The sequence below is a fragment of the Coregonus clupeaformis genome, chromosome 29 (assembly GCF_020615455.1).
Source record: "Coregonus clupeaformis isolate EN_2021a chromosome 29, ASM2061545v1, whole genome shotgun sequence".
NCBI classification, from domain to species: domain Eukaryota; kingdom Metazoa; phylum Chordata; class Actinopteri; order Salmoniformes; family Salmonidae; genus Coregonus; species Coregonus clupeaformis.
In genome coordinates, this window is record NC_059220.1 from 56,952,755 (window position 1) to 56,966,033 (window position 13,279).

Below are 13,279 nucleotides of genomic sequence, written 5' to 3' on the forward strand. Positions count from 1 at the left end.
CCTCGATCTGGGGCTCCACGCAAGATCTCACCCCGTGGGGTCAAAATGATCACAAGAACGGTGAGCAAAAATCCCAGAACCACACGGGGGGACCTAGTGAATGACCTGCAGAGAGCTGGGACCAAAGTAACAAAGCTTACCATCAGTAACACACTACGCCGCCAGGGACTCAAATCCTGCAGTGCCAGACGTGTTCCCCTGCTTAAGCCAGTACATGTCCAGGCTCGTCTGAAGTTTGCTAGAGTGCATTTGGAGGATCCAGAAGAGGATTGGGAGAATGTCATATGGTCAGATGAAACCAAAATAGAACTTTTTGGTAAAAACTCAACTCGTCGTGTTTGGAGGACAAAGAATGCTGAGTTGCATCCAAAGAACACCATACCTACTGTGAAGCATGGGGGTGGAAACATCATGCTTTGGGGCTGTTTTTCTGCAAAGGGACCAGGACGACTGATCCGTGTAAAGGAAAGAATGAATGGGGCCATGTATCGTGAGATTTTGAGTGAAAACCTCCTTCCATCAGCAAGGGCATTGAAGATGAAACGTGGCTGGGTCTTTCAGCATGACAATGATCCCAAACACACCGCCCGGGCAACGAAGGAGTGGCTTCGTAAGAAGCATTTCAAGGTCCTGGAGTGGCCTAACCAGTCTCCAGATCTCAACCCCATAGAAAATCTTTGGAGGGAGTTGAAAGTCCGTGTTGCCCAGCGACAGCCCCAAAACATCACTGCTCTAGAGGAGATCTGCATGGAGGAATGGGCCAAAATACCAGCAACAGTGTGTGAAAACCTTGTGAAGACTTACAGAAAACGTTTGACCTGTGTCATTGCCAACAAAGGGTAAATAACAAAGTATTGAGAAACTTTTGTTATTGACCAAATACTTATTTTCCACCATAATTTGCAAATAAATTCATAAAAAATCCTACAATGTGATTTTCTGGAGAAAAAAAAAATCTCATTATGTCTGTCATAGTTGACGTGTACCTATTACAGGCCTCTCTCATCTTTTTAAGTGGGAGAACTTGCACAATTGGTGGCTGACTAAATACTTTTTTCCCCCACTGTAGTTGTATATGTATTTATGGTGGTGTTAAAAACGCAAACCATGATATTGAAGCACCCGAAGTCGCTATGCTTTGTTTATTGGTTGTGTGGTGCATTGGCAAAGAAACCTGTTGGTGGAAAATGTGTTGCATATATTTTATATAATTATAAATATGGCCTCAAAATGTTGAAAATCTGATTTCCCTCTACCTGATTGTTTTCTGCAGCCAGCTCTGATTGTAGTGTAGGTCTAATGACAATTTGGGGGGTGCTTAGTCCTATATTTGTCTTGTTACAAAAGTGTGTAATGGAAATGTGTTTCTTGCATATCCCAACTCCCCTGAAACATCTGTAGGGAGTTGGGTCACAGCCAGGGTCACCATTGTCCAGCACCCTCTGAGCAATTGGGCTTAAGTGCCTTGCTCAATGGCACAGAGACAGATAGTATTTTTCACCTTGTCAGCTCTGGGATTCGAACCAGCGACGTATTGGTTACAGGCCCAACACTCTAACCTCGAGGCTACCTGCCACCCCTAATGAAATGGGCAGGGAGAGTGACCTAGTCCATGATGGTCGGCGAACCCTCAACCTTCTGTTCCGTAGCCCTGCGTGGCATCGACTGTGCCACAAAAGCATGCTGATGTGGCAAAGTCGATATCCACGTTTATAAACACAGGGTGGCTACAGTTATTGTTATTTATGGTCGTAAACATTATTTTGAGTTAATTCTATGAGGGAGGAGGGGGTGTAATTTTTTTTACAGTACAAGGGGAGGGTCATGTGAAAATATTTGTAACATTGGGGGGGGGGGTGCAATTTCTTGTGACACTTTGAGTTGGACCAGCCCCTCCCCGCAGTAGCCTACATTTCAAAATGTCCCTAGCCTTGTGGCATTTTCATGGGTAAAAAAGCTGTATCAGAAACCCAAGTCTACTGTAGTTGTTAGTCTCCTATTGTCCTGAACATGACATGACCCATGACCCTCCATTCATTCAAACACACACGACACACACTGCAGGCTTCATACAGTCAGGAAAAATTTGATCTCGAAATTGCTTCAGTTATATACGTTGGTTCTGTTTTGAACATTGCATGGCCATTATGGTTAGGTTCTGCATCTGTAGGTGTTTAGTTTATTTTGTCGTAGTACGGTTGAGCGTGTTGTAGGAGTTGTATTCTATTTTACCCTGGCATATTGAATAGAGGAAATCTTGTGAGTTTATGTTTGCGGGTGTGATCTGTGCTTTTGAATAGTTGTTGAATAGGCCTAGAAGTCGCACTGTGAACTTCTGAAGCTTTGACTATTCTGAACAGTTCTTTTTATTTTTAAGGAGAGGTCCGTGGGGAGCGCGTCTTTATCTGCAAGTTTAGAAGCTATTTTCTTTTGTGTTGCTTGAGAGGAACAGGTGCAATTTGTCACCTTTGTCGTGTTAATTGGTTTGTATGATGTAATGGATCAGAGGTGTTTTGCGTGCATATGGGCGTGTATGGTGTGCCTGTGATTCATATTGCCATCTACCCGCCACTGCTTAGTGATAGAAGCATGCACTAAGACTTGTTGGGTAAACGTACGGCTGCTGGTGCTGCTGCTGCTGAGAGATCAGAGGTAGATGAACTGGTCTTTGAACATCTCCACTGTGGCAATAGTCTGCTCTGCTCCATCTCCCTGGTGAGTCTTTTTGAGATTAACAGCAAGGTTACACATAGACTTAGAATACACAGTTCACTCTCCTCCATCACTATCCTACCCATTCAACTCCTATTTTCATAGTCTTTTCCTCTACTTTACTTTTACATTTCTGAAGGATTCCTGACACTGGGTGTTAGCAAAGATGGTTTAGTATGAAGATATTTAGAAACTGCTTCTCCAATAGAAATCCCCGATCACGCTTGTAGGCGATGTCATGGAGACGTTGGCTAGCTAAGCTTATGCGCAGAAACGCGTAATCGCGTCTAACAGTTGTCTTGTGCCGAACTGTGCCTGTGCAGCCCGTCAAATCAAAGGCACTCCTGAAAATGAAAAAGTGTCAGTTTGTCACTTTCATGAGGTTGGAGTAATAACATGTTCAGCTACTTAAGACATTGGCTCAAATCTCTCTCTCTCTCTCTCTCTCTCTCTCTCTCTCTCTCTCTCTCTCTCTCTCTCTCTCTCTCTCTCTCTCTCTCTCTCTCTCTCTCTCTCTCTCTCTCTCTCTCTCTCTCTCTCTCTCGTTCCCTCATCATCCAACCGGGATGGAATATAATTAATGCCTCCATTGTGTGTTTGTGACCATTAAAATCAACATGGCCGGGATGGAATATGATTCATGCCTCCATTGTGTGTTTGTGACCATTAAAATCAACATGGCTACTTCCTGAGCTCCCAGCCTCCTGGACATCTCACATCACCTTCCACCATTCCTCCCTCCTCCTCCACCCTCTTATCTCCCAGTTCTTTATTTTGAAGGTTAAGTTATTCCACAGTTTGTCGCCATGACGATGTGGCCTTGGCAACAGTGAGGTGGGAGTGTGAGATTGTGTGGGGATAGCTAATTAAACAGCCGCTGGATAGCGCTACGCTACTATGCAAACATAATGTCACCCTTTCTGACTGCTTTTCTCCACTAGACATTTAACAGGTTAGACACGTGTGGAAGAATTGGACTACTAAACACATGACTATGAACACATTGTTTTAACCACAATCTCATGAAATACTAAAAGGTTTATGCTTGAGTGTTGGCCCTCGGTTGTAGCAAGTGCAAGGCTTCTGAATGGAATAAGAAAGCACTGCCTGGAAGCTGCACCTTCCCATGTAATGAAACATGGGTGTGGAGAGACCATGTAAAGACAATGATGTGACCATAGTGTTCCTAAGGCTCTGTGTTGTTGTGGTTCCCCGGGGTGAGAAGGACTGGGAGAAGTATGAGGTGGCCCTCAGGTTGAAGATCTGTGTGGTGGGATCACATCACCCTCCACGACACGCTGGAGGACAAGGACAGTGTGGTGGAGTTTGACTTCCTGGGTAAAGATTGTATCCGCTACTACAACAAGGTTCCCGTCACCGAGGGTAAGTAGCCAACAGCCACTAGCTGTTACAAGGGACACGTCTGAAATGGCACCCTATTCCCTTTCCTTATATGCACTACTTTTGGCCAGGCACTGTCATTTCAGACGCAGCCAAGGCCAGCAGCACCCTCAGACTGAGCTGTCTGCTCAGAGTAGGTGCCCTGGGGTGGAGGACAGTGAGAGAGCCCCAGGGAGAGAGACATGCCTGGAGGGCGTCATTTTAGATTGAATTTGTGTCGCTGCCACATTTCTCTGATTGAACCACTAGTGTTTGCTCCTGTTGGAACAGGCTAACTTCAAACTTCTGAAGTCAAGAGTTCAAATAAAAAGTTAGTAGTTTAATAATCATTTTTAGAGAAATAATTGACAGATCAATTTGACTGGGATTATGCAAAAGGTGGTTTAAATTCTAGGGTTGTTCTTCAAATATATTTTTTGCTGTAATTCTTCCAATACTTTTCAGTTGAGGAATATGCCAACACTCAAACTCAAATGACTGCTTTATATGGTCAAGATAAAATGTATCCAAATAATTGTCTATTCACACTTTAATTGATTATCCCATCAGGCCCGATATTGAATCTGTCAGTCAAAGTAATTCTGACACAAAAAACATAACGAAGGGAGATTTTTCTTTTGAAATATTTTGGCTGATTTCATTCTGTTCTGCCAAGCAGCTGTCTGTCAGTGTGAAAATGAGGCTAAACAACATTAGCTGGGGGGTGTCAGGATTCAGCTCCAGTATGATTCAGCCATGCTATCTCCAAGAGGAATAGGAAACATTGCATCTGACAGCCAAAGTTTTTTGTTTTCTGGCAGAAGGTGTAATTATTCAAATGAGTATTTAAAAGCAACACATCAGGTACAATTAATTAGTATTAGTGTCCTGAATATTTTAGCATGTTTATTCCACGGGAAGGGGATAGCTGGTAAATGTCAGATTGAATAGAATGAATTTTCATTCCAGCTCTATGGGAGAGCGTGATGAATTGCAATGCAAAGTGTTGGATAGCCAGATCACATGATTATCTATTTACCAATCTACACTTGCCAGCATCTGCATTTTGAAGTGTATGTCTGTGTCCGGTCACTTTGTGTATCATCTAAACAGCATTTTGAATGTTGAACCAGCATACTGCTGTGTTCTCCTATCAAACATAGTTGTGTCTTAGACATCTGTTCATGCATAAACAGCCTGTGATGAGTGCAGATTGTTGCCATGTTTTCAGGTCCTTCCTGATGACTCCAAAACATTGGTTGATCAATCAGCCGTCAGCTCTCTGTTGCACCAATCCAGACACTGAGTCTGGAATAAATATTTTTAAATCCTCACACATCCATCAAAGGCTCTTATTTCCCTATTTAGTTATTTACTATTGGCTCAAGGATAAATTGTCATTCAAATCGGTCTGTTTTAAAAAGCAACACATCTGTTACCATTTAATTAGTTCCTTGCATATTTTAGCTGGTTTATTTAGAGCAGGAGGAAAACAGGACTTCTTGGAAAATATAATTGATGCAGATCTTTTTTCCTCCATCTCTCTCTGTCTCCCCTGTGAGCTGGAGGAGCAGGGTAGACAGCCCTGGGCTCTCCTATCATGACCAGTGTGTAGACTAGATGTGAGCAGCTGTGTGTCTGGGCTGGAGGTCTGGAGGTCTAGGACAGACAAGGTAGGATTTAAAACCTGTCTCTCTCTCGGTCTTGACCTTATTTGGTTTATTCAGGTGTTCAAGAACCTCTTCATGGAGAATAAGGAGCCTGGAGACGACCTGTTTGATCGCCTCAACGTGAGTCACACCGGAACCAGTCTGGCTTGTTTATCTCAACATGTAAACAAACAAACAAACATCCCTCACAGCATGTTGTCCGTGTTGCTGTGCTGTAGACGGCTGTAGCCTAACAATACAGTAAAGCTCAGTGAGTGACCATAACAGCCACGGGTGTGCCTGATAGGGATAGGGAGAGAGGGAAGGCTAAGCGGCAGATCTAAGGGTGGGTGGATTATATATAAATCCTCTGTCCTTTCACCTCTCCCTCAGGCTGAAGTAAGGCTGTGTCGCCAGGCAGTGGATCAGGTTATTGCTATGATTGGTGTGAAATGACATGCTTGTGATCTACTCCTGAGAGGCGAGAGGCGGAGGAGTTGACGGACAGAGAAGAGGGTGTCTCCTCCGTGACCTAAGGCACATCAGGAAATGGAGGGGCATGTTGGAGGGGGGAATGTTAATCGCTGCTCGGAGCAGGGCTGATTAACACTTTGAAAGGACAGGTCAGAAGTTGGGAGAGGGTCTAAGCACCAGCCACAGGAGGAAATTGGTGCAAGCTCTAATAAATGCTTTCCCTCCGCCATGTTTAGCTGGGCCGGGCTTGAGACCTTATTATCCACCTGTTGCGGACAGTATGAGGGTCTGTGTGAGTGTGTGTGACTGTCAGTGTGCATGTACAGTAGCCTATATAAAGGAACAGCAGTACATGTCTGACTCGCCGTTGCTACTTGAGTGAGTGTACAATCAGAATGGTTTGTTCAAACTTTATTTATTCAGGCTGTGTGTAAGGAGCAGGGTAGGATTATCTTAGCATCCCACCACCAGCTTCTCAAACCATTGTGATTTACCTGTCCTGCTGTCCAAACCTTCTCCACAGCGTTGTTGACCCTTTATCTCCCGCAGTCAGAGCAGGTTCAGGGAGAACACAACCAGACAGTAGCTGACCACCAGGCCAGGCTGAGGTACAGAGGGGTCTGGAATTATTGGATCCCTTGATAAAGATGAGAGAAAAAGACTGTATAAAATAAATAATACAAATACTGAGATATGTTGTATGCCATTTTTTAAAAACAATTATAATATTTGATACTAATACAATTGCTCAGAGAAAAATATTTTATTTCAAGGTCAAATGCAGCCGTTTTTATCTCAATATCAAATAATTTATTGGTAACAATTAAGTACCTTACTGTGATTCTTTTAATTAAAATGGTAAAAAGGAACAAAAATTGCTTCTTAGCAAAGAGCATTTTCTCAAGCAAGAAATGGTCGGAGTGGGGAGGGGAAAACTGAAAATGAGCTGTTATTGGCAGAGAGGTTTGGAACTCTCTTTCTTATTGTTTTTTAAAACTAATTTACCACCTGGTGATGTCACCAGGCCGGCCAAAACTCCATCCCACCAAAACGGGCTGCAATTTCAGGCGGTCTATTCAAACAGCTCTTACACTAAAAGGACATTTTCATCATTTTCACAATTTCATAGTATTATTCCGCCCTCATCTTGTGGAAATATATATAAAACACAGGAAAATCACGTTTTTGACTGCACTGGGCCTTTACCAACTAATACAACAAATCTAAAAAAGAGGGGTCAAAATGATTGGATCCCTTGTTTTCATTACTCCAGCACCCTCCCCTTGCGAGGATAAGGACACTGAGCCTTTTTTTTTTTTTATAAATAAATATGAGATTGGAAAACACATTGGGAGGGATCTTAAACCATTCCTCCATACAAAAGCTTTCCAGATCCTTGATATCCTTTGTCTATGCTTATGGACTGCCCTATTCAAGTCTGGAGACTGAGATGGCAATTGCAAAATGTTGATTTTGTGGTCAATTAACCTTTTCTTTGTGGAATTGTATGTGTGCTTGGGGTTATTGTCTTGCTGGAAGATTCACTTGCGACCAAGTTTCAGCCTCCTGGCAGAGGCAACCAGGTTTTGGCTAAAATGTCCTGATACTTGGTCAAGTTCATGATGCAGTTGACCTTAAGAAGGGGCCCCAGGACCAGTGGAAGCAAAAATAGCCCCATAACATCAAAGATCCACCATCATATTTTACAGTAGGGATGAGGTATTTTCTGCATATGCATTATTCTTTCGAAGGCCAAACCAACCATTGGTGTGCATGGCCAAAGAGCTCTATTTTCATGTCATCTGACCATAGCACCGCCTGGAGTTTGCTAAAAGGGCATTGGCCCTTGGATTAGAACTGGTGCTATGGTCATATGACACGAAAATAGAGGTCTTTGGCTACCCACACCAGCATTATGATTCATTTACATGACACTAATCAAATCAAATCAAATTTTATTGGTCACATGCGCCGAATACAACAGGTGCAGACATTACAGTGAAATGCTTACTTACAGCCCTTAACCAACAGTGCATTTATTTTAAACAAAAAAGTAAGAATAAAACAACAACAAAAAAGTGTTGAGAAAAAAAGAGCAGAAGTAAAAATAAAGTGACAGTAGGGAGGCTATATATACAATAGAATAAAGTGACAGTAGGGAGGCTATATATACAGGGGGGTACCGTTGCATAGTCAATGTGCGGGGGGCACCGGCTAGTTGAGGTAGTTGAGGTAATATGTACATGTGGGTAGAGTTAAAGTGACTATGCATAAATACTTAACAGAGTAGCAGCAGCGTAAAAAGTATGGGGTGGGGGGGCAGTGCAAATAGTCCGGGTAGCCATGATTAGCTGTTCAGGAGTCTTATGGCTTGGGGGTAGAAGCTGTTGAGAAGTCTTTTGGACCTAGACTTGGCACTCCGGTACCGCTTGCCGTGCGGTAGCAGAGAGAACAGTCTATGACTAGGGTGACTGGAGTCTTTGACAATTTTGAGGGCCTTCCTCTGACACCGCCTGGTATAGAGGTCCTGGATGGCAGGGAGCTTTGCCCCTGTGATGTACTGGGCCGTACGCACTACCCTCTGTAGTGCCTTGCGGTCAGAGGCCAAGCAGTTGCCATACCAGGCGGTGATGCAACCAGTCAGGATGCTCTCGATGGTGCAGCTGTAGAATTTTTTTGAGGATCTGAGGACCCATGCCAAATCTTTTTAGTCTCCTGAGGGGGAATAGGCTTTGTCGTGCCCTCTTCACGACTGTCTTGGTGTGTTTGGACCATGATAGTTCGTTGGTGATGTGGACACCAAGGAACTTGAAGCTCTCAACCTGTTCCACTACAGCCCCGTCGATGAGAATGGGGGCGTGCTCAGTCCTCTTTTTTTTTCCTGTAGTCCACAATCATCTCCTTTGTCTTGGTCACGTTGAGGGAGAGGTTGTTGTCCTGGCACCACACGGCCAGATCTCTGACCTCCTCCCTATAGGCTGTCTCATCGTTGTCGGTGATCAGGCCTACCACTGTTGTGTCGTCGGCAAACTTAATGATGGTGTTGGAGTCGTGCCTGGCCATGCAGTCATGGGTGAACAGAGAGTACAGGAGGGGGACTGAGCACGCACCCCTGAGGGGCCCCCGTGTTGAGGATCAGTGTGGCAGATGTGTTGTTACCTACCCTTACCACCTGGGGGCGGCCCGTCAGGAAGTCCAGGATCCAGTTGCAGAGGGAGGTGTTTAGTCCCAGGATCCTTAGCTTAGTGATGAGCTTTGAGGGCACTATGGTGTTGAATGCTGAGCTGTAGTCAATGAATAGCATTCTCACGTAGGTGTTCCTCTTGTCCAGGTGGGAAAGGGCAGTGTGGAGTGCGATAGAGATTGCATCATCTGTGGATCTGTTGGGGCGGTATGCAAATTGGAGTGGGTCTAGGGTTTCTGGGATTATGCTGTTGATGTGAGCCATGACCAGTCTTTCAAAGCACTTCATGGCTACAGACGTCAGTGCCACGGGTCGGTAGTCATTTAGGCAGGTTATCTTAGAGTTCTTGGGCACGGGGACTATGGTGGTCTGCTTGAAACATGTTGGTATTACAGACTCAGTCAGGGACATGTTGAAAATGTCAGTGAAGACACTTGCCAGTTGGTCAGCACATGCTCGGAGTACACGTCCTGGTAATCCGTCTGGCCCTGCGGCCTTGTGAATGTTGACCTGCTTAAAAGTCTTACTCACATCGGCTACGGAGAGCGTGATCACATAGTCGTCCGGAACAGCTGGTGCTCTCATGCATGCTTCAGTGTTGCTTGCCTCGAAGCGAGCATAGAAGTGGTTTAGCTCGTCTGGTAGGCTTGTGTCACTGGGCAGCTCGCGGCTGTGCTTCCCTTTGTAGTCTGTAATAGTTTTCAAGCCCTGCCACATCCGACGAGCGTCAGAGCCAGTGTAGTATGATTCAATCTTAGACCTGTATTGACTCTTTGCCTGTTTGATGGTTCGTCGGAGGTCATAGCGGGATTTCTTATAAGCGTCCGGGTTAGAGTCCCGTTCCTTGAAAGCGGCAGCTCTACCCTTTAGCTCAGTGCGGATGTTTCCTGTAATCCATGGCTTCTGGTTGGGGTATGTACGTACGGTCACTGTGGGGACGACATCATCGATGCACTTATTGATGAAGCCAGTGACTGATGTGGTGTACTCCTCAATGCTGTCTGAAGAATCCCGGAACACTACAACATTCAATTGCGTTGATTCGTGCCATTCATTCATTTGGGTACAGCGCATCTGCTTATCTCTATCTGCTGATTATCTGGTATTGTCTGGAAAGACAATTATCTTCCTAAAAAGTGTGCTGCGAATTCTACTAGATGACAAGCCGAAATGAATATAACATCCTGGCATTTAAAGCATACTCGAAATTTCACATACTATAAAACTTTATATTTTCGCATACCTAAACTGCCTACTATTTAGAACGCAAGTATGGTGACATAACCAGAGGTTGATAAAGAATGCAGATATATCCTGGGTTTAATGGGCTCCCCTAGTGGGTGAGGAACGGAGGGGGGTGAGGAGCTGAGGGGGAGGAAGGTATTTCTCACCACCCAGCAGCCTCCCTGTATGAGGGGGTGTCCTGGGTGACCCAGGTCTGTCTGATGAGATTTTAGATTGTCATTATACCAGCATCACCTTTACGCTTCGTCCACAACACTGTAGTGTAGGATCTCACTGGGATTGCTTTGGTTAATTCATTGTCTATACACGCCTATGTGACGCCCATGCAAATATATTGGGGTGTGTGTCATTACAGCTGTAGACCCCTGCTCTTAACCTCCAAGCATATCTTGTTATTGGAGAGGAGAGTCCTTGCTGTGTGGTGGTGCAGTTGATGGAAATGTATTTATTGTCTTTGGCAGATTAGACCTACACTGATACTTTTAGAATTGCATTTAAGTCAGAGGAAAGTAATAAGATGGCCTTTTTTAATCTACTCCTTACTTTTAATGATGATGGCATTATTTGTTATTTTAATTTTTTGTTGACTGCAGTTAAAAAACCTCAGGACTACACTGCCATCTAGTGTTTCAGGACATACTTTTTCACACCTGTCTTTATCCAGTCCTCAAGTCGTGAGTACATGTGTTTGTCTCTCCTCCCTCCAGACGTGTTTGTTGAATACGCACCTGTCGTCCCTCCCTGCTGCCTGGCCTGACTGCTAAGGTATCCATCACCGTGCAGGAGCAGCTCCGACAGCTGTCCAACAGTATGTCCCCCAAACACCACATAAACATTTACATACCATTCGTTTCCCACACATATCCATCCACCTATTCAAACGTCTGTGAATTAAAATGCTGTGTTTAGAACTCCTGGAAGATCCCGCTGTGGAGCTGTGTCTCATGCCCTGTCTCTTAATGTCAGCAATGATTCATTCCTATAGAACACTGTTGTGAATCTCAGTCCCAGCATGTTCTGTGTTCAGTCAGTATGCTCGCAGATTTCTTCTCAGCGTGTTAGTCCCTCTGTGTTGCTGGGGCCCAGTATCCCCCTCATAGTGGGATGTTTCTGTTGATAGAGGTGTCACTTGCTGGATTGCCACTAAGATTAAATCTGTTCAGTGTGGGTAGCAACCTGTAATTAAATAATCTGTGTGCATGTGTTCGAAAGGCAAGTAGCTGCAAGTGCAGATGATCTCGGTGGGGGAGGAATAGATGGGCCAGGGGGAGGGGCTTTGGAGGTACAGGAGGGGAGCTACAGAAGAGTGCTCCCTGGTGGTCTGGTAATCAAACATTTGCTCACTCCCTCATCACATTACATGTTTGAGATACCAACCAAGGACAAGAGGGCTTCCTGCCTCCTGCTCTGTATATATGGCCGGAATTAAAACCATCCACTCGATCTTGTAATGACCAGTGAGCTCATGTATTAACTCCCCTTTCCTCACCACCACCATTCATAGTCCTTTATTTCCATGTTGCTCCACAGTGACTGACAACCTGGCAGAGAAGCTGCTCTCCTACAACAGGGCCAACTGATTGTTTGTAGTTCTGTGTAACCACCAGCGTGCGCCGCCAAAGACCTTTGATCAGTCTAAGGCCAACCAGTCCAAGGTGAGGGGATCAACAGATATTTGATACAGAGATAAATCGAGGGGTGATATGTTGTCAAGTCCTATTTTAGCTCAACATTTACTTCAGTCTGTCCTCTCTCTTCATTTACTACTTCCAAATTGACAGGAGGGAGTAGTTGGCCTTGGCCAAAAGTGAGCTGAAGCTGTCCAAGGAGGTCAAAGCTCACAGCTCAGACGGCAAGCTGCAGGCGTGAGTGGCCCTTACTGGTAGTAGACAGACAGAATATTATTGCTCATAAAGGGAAGACGATATCCTGACGGAACACACCTGTCTGTGTGTGTTTAGGGTGGGGGAGCATAAGAAGAAGGCTGTGCAGCGTTGTGAGGAGCAGCTTATGAAGATGGAGGCTCAGGCCACAGACAGAGGAGAACAAGCAGATTGCACTGGGCACCTCCAAACTCAACTTACCTGGACCTATGACTCAGCATTGCCTGGTGAGGGTGCACACACACAGGTCTGAAATATGACACGGTATGTGCATCAAAACACTGACACCTCAATGTGTTCACATGTAATTGAAACTCTTATATTATCTAGTTATTAATATTGTGCATCATTTCTAACATTGTTTTGCCTTCCTCGTAGGTGTATGAACATGGAGGTGCCCCTGGACAAAATATATAACAAATCTCAGAGGGATAAGTTTGCCTGGGCTGTTGACATGACAGAGGCAGATTTGATGTTCTAAGTCAGCCTCTACCCTCTAGTTCTACGTAAATGTAAAGACTAGGAGGCAGGTTTAATCCTCTGCTCTATCAGGTATTACTTGCCCATGTATTGAACTACAGAATTCTTGCTTTCGTCACATGTTTTTCCAAGTTTAATTGTTTTAATGCTGTTGGCACTATTTTTTTACCATTGTTATATGGTAAACCAAGATGATCTTATAGAAAGTATGGAGAATATTTTCTTTGAGTCTTTTTTATAAACATTTGAATAAAGAGTCCTAGGAAAAGTAC

At 44.5% G+C, this 13,279-nt stretch overlaps 1 pseudogene; it reads left to right on the forward strand.

Moving 5' to 3' along the window:
• Window positions 1-13,204, forward strand: part of LOC121577468 — a 50,553-nt pseudogene extending 37,349 nt beyond the window's left edge.
• The last annotated feature ends 75 nt before the right edge of the window (window positions 13,205-13,279 follow it).